The following is a 4,090-nucleotide window of genomic DNA, read 5'->3' as shown; positions in this document are numbered from 1 at the left end:
ACCACACCTTTAATCCCAGATGAAAGGTGTAGCCCAGATTAAAGGTGTGTTCCTTAAACAGATTCAATCTTCTGGAATCCATAGCCACTATGGCTCAAGATCTCCAAACCAAGATCCAGATAAGGATCTCCAAGCCTCCAGATAAGGGTTACTGGTGAGCCTTCCAATTCTGGATTGTAATTCATTCCAAATATAGTCAAGTTGACAACCAGGAATAGCCACTACAGACCCCCACCACAAGCTACTGTGTCCTTATAGCCCCAAAGTCACAGAGCTAAGCAACCATGCTCTAAAGCCAAGGATCGAAATAAACTTTTCCTCTTGTCTTAAAGTTTCTACTGCAGTGAAGAGACATCATGACCATGGCAATCCGTATAAGGAAAAAACACATTTAATTGGGACTGGTTTACAGTTCAGAGGCTTAGTTCATTATCTTCAAGATGGGAACCATGACAGCATGCAAGCAGACATGGTGCTGGAGAAGGAGCTGACAGTTCTACATCTGGATTCTCAGGCAGCAGGAAGAGAGAAGCCTCTAGGTCTGCATTGAGCTTCTGAAACATCAAAGCCCACCCCCAGTGGCTTCTTCACCCAACAAAGTCACACCTATTTCAATAAGGCCACACCTCCAATAATGCTAGTCCCTATGAGTGTATAGGGGCCATTTTCATTCAGACCACCACACCCTCTTATAACATGTTTGTTGCTAGTATTTTGTCACAGTGATGTAATTAATATAAATGAACACAATGCCCCATGAGATGACCTTGTACTTTCTTGTCTCTGCAGAGAGGTGTAATAAATTGGAGGTGGGTCAGGTTCCTTAGACAGTCTAGTGATACCTGCTTGAGATGGTTTTGATCTTCCAGTCCACTGAAGGAAGTCTTCATGGAATAAGGAAGGTCAGCCATCCATGCAGTAAGGAGATGGGGGCATAACAACTGCAGGAGGGGGTGTTTCCTGTGAGCCTCCACAGTGTGAATGCTGCCACCAGTGTTAACTATACCACAGACAGCATCTGAAATCTTAGAGAAAGCCTGCAAGATGGACGCCATCATCTCCACTCTGCTTATACAGCAGCATGAGGCCCAAAGAGGCTAAGTAGCCACAGCTGGCCTCACAGCCAGACACCTGGTAAGTGTTTGAACTCAGTATCAAAGATTCTCCCAAAATAGACAGGAAGGGAAGTTATGGCCAGCTGTTGCACTTGACACCATATTCTTGGATGCCCCAGGACTTGGGAGAAAATGACTCAGCAGAGCTACTCTGTAGAGGGACTCAGGAAGAAGGGCAGCGTCAAGGATTGGCTATGTGAAATTTGTCTGCTTATTGTCCTGTGTGTTTGTGGAGTACTTACAGAGAAGCAAAGCTTTGTAGCATGTTCCTGTGACTTGGGTCTGTCGCAGCATGGGCCTGTCACAGGGTAAGAACCTAAAGAAGGGAAATGGAAGCAGGGTAGGGGACCTGCTTGAGATTCACTGCCTCTGTTGGGAGGGACTTGTGGAATAGAGGAGGGGTATGTTCCTAATGAGGCTTCAAATTGGGGGGCTTTATTATGAGCTGGAAGGAAGAAGGCAGGAGAATACATCTTACTCATAACTGACTGCATTTTTTCTTTTTTTGTCCTGAGGAAAACCCCCAGGAACACATAGGCTACCTTTCTTGTTTTATAGATGAGGAATCAGAGACATAAAGAAGGAGGAAGAGGAAGACAAAGAAGAGGAGAAGAAAAATGACAAAGAGGAGGAGGAGGAGCAGGAGAAGAAGAAGCAGGAGAAGCTAGAAGTAAAGGAGCAGCTGGAGGAGGAGCAGCTGGAGGAGAAGGAGTAGCTAGAGGAGGAGCAGCTGGAGGAGGAAAAACAGGAGGAGGAACAGCTAGAGGAGGAGCAGGAGGAGGAGAAGGAGCAGCTGGAGGAGGAGCAGGAAGAGGGGCAAGAGGAGCTGGAGGAAGAGGAGCAGCTGGGGAGGTGCAGGAAGAGTGGGAGCATCTGGAGAGGGAGAAGCATCCGGAGGAAGAGCAGGAAGAAGAAAACCAATACATCCTTAGCCACGGAGTTAATTAAATATAGTGCTGGCTCTTGGCTGCTAACTTTTTTCTTCCTATCAAGAGCTGTTTCCACCATATGGTATTCATGAGATACTGACAGAGGTCAGTGAACTCTTCCTATAAAGGGCCGGATAGACTCAGTAGGCCATACAGCCTGTTGTAACCCATCATAGCCACTGACAGCACACAGACTAATGTGTGTGGCTGTGTTCCAGTAAAATAGTATTTGTAAAGGCAGGTGGCAGCCCTCATTGGTCCACAAGCCACGGCTTGCTGACGCTGGTCTTGGCTTTTTTTTTTTTTTTCCCCAAACACACCTCTGTGGTAGAGCCAGTGGTTGGTGATTTGGCTCTGGGCTATGCCCTTCAGAGAAAGAATGGAAGGAGAATGGCAACAATGTAAATTAGAACAGAAAGAAACCACCCACGGAGGACTTCCAGAGGAGAGAAGTGGAGGGGAAGGACTGGGAAGTGAAGAGACCAGAAACAACCCCGCTAAACAAGCCTTTCCAGTGCCACAGCAGTCCTCCATGTAGGCTGCTGATGGCTCAGTGGGAAAAAGTGCTTGCCACCAAGCCTGCTGCTCTAAGTTCAACCCTGGGACCCGCATTGAAAAAGAACTGATTCTCTCTCAAGTTGTCTTCTGAAACCCACATGTGCTGTGAACACACGTTCCCTCCCTTCCTCCCTCTCTGCCCCTCTCTCTCACATGCAATAAACAAACAAACAAACACACAAATAAATAAGATTAAAAAGTAGAAGATGCACGGGTGCATATACCACCCGTGTCCAGTGGTGGTACATGTAAGCTTTGCAATCTCCACAGTCGACCTCTCCCTAATTTTGAGGAGATCCAAACTATATATACCTCTTCTAGAACTAAAGTAGACCACAGCAATTCCCACCCCCAATCCTCCCCCTTAGCCACTCAGAGGAAAACCAGCACATTTAACCTCAGCTCACTGTTTAATCCTGTATGTCTGTGTAGCAAGTCAGCAGATGTGGGCAATGAAGGTTCCTCAAGGACAGAGATGGAAAATTAATGTGAGCCCCAAAGTCCTTTGCTCAGACAATGCATAAGGAATAAAAGAGAAAGGACTTGAAGCCATTCGTGGTAGTACACACCTGTAATCCCAGTACCAGTGAGGCTGAGGTAGTAAGATCACGGGTTGAGGCCAGCCTAGGTTACATACTGTCTCAAGAAACAAAAACAAACAGACAAACAAACAAACACAAAACCAGCTAATAGGAACTTCTTAATACCGGCACTGATGGGTTTGCATGGTTTTTCAGTTTAGAATCTAAAGACCTCAGCAGGATAGATCTTCAAAGGCAGTCACAATCTTTTAAAGAGATAGTTTAGATTGGAATTGTGTTTATATGTGTGAGCATGTGCACATGTGTTTAGGTGGCCTCAGATCCCTGAGAGCTGGGGTTATAAGCACTCGTGAGCTATTCACTGTGCCTGCAGGACTTGTGTCTTCTGTGAGAGTAGTATATACTCTAGCACTGAGCCATTTCTCCAGCTTCAAGAGGCTGAAGGTCTGTGGCACCTTTTTGCCTGTAGACTTTGTGTCTTTCAGGTAGGGAATGACCCTTCTCCTTCCAAAGAGGCATGGCTTTCAAAATGCCTAAGGCTCAGATTGTCCAATGAAAATACTGCAAGTGTTCTTCTTAGTCTCATAGTTTTGGGATCACTTGGAAATACGTACAAGGTAAAGAGCCACAAAGGATCTTCTTTAGTGTCCCTTCCAACTCTGAGGTGCTGGCCTGTTCCAACTTCTCAACACTCCACCTTGGAGGGAAGTGGATGTACTTGGAGCCTACAGCTTGATCCAGTTCCCCTTGGTCCTTCTGGGGCAGGGTGACAAGAGGTAAAAACAACTGATAACAGGCACTTTTGATATTCCTGATTACATGACCTGAGTGTGACTTAGAGATAGGTTTGAGACAATTTGCCAGGGTCCTTTTGAGAGCTCAATATGGCAGGGGTAAGGGACTGAAGGTGTAACTTAGAAAGCTACACTAGAAACATTTGTCATTG

At 46.0% G+C, this 4,090-nt stretch overlaps 1 long non-coding RNA gene across 1 annotated transcript in view; it reads right to left on the bottom strand.

The window, feature by feature from the left end:
* Positions 1 to 438: 438 nt before the first annotated feature.
* The window catches only part of Gm30013, a 29,758-nt gene continuing 26,106 nt past the window's right edge, over positions 439 to 4,090 (bottom strand). Inside the window, exon 4 of the long non-coding RNA XR_373740.2 lies at positions 439 to 1,431. This is a non-coding gene — a long non-coding RNA (predicted gene, 30013). The remainder of the gene's footprint in view (positions 1,432 to 4,090) is intronic.

Source organism: Mus musculus, chromosome 1 (genome assembly GCF_000001635.26).
Source record: "Mus musculus strain C57BL/6J chromosome 1, GRCm38.p6 C57BL/6J".
NCBI lineage: Eukaryota > Metazoa > Chordata > Mammalia > Rodentia > Muridae > Mus > Mus musculus.
This window is presented reverse-complemented; position numbering and strand designations above follow the sequence as displayed.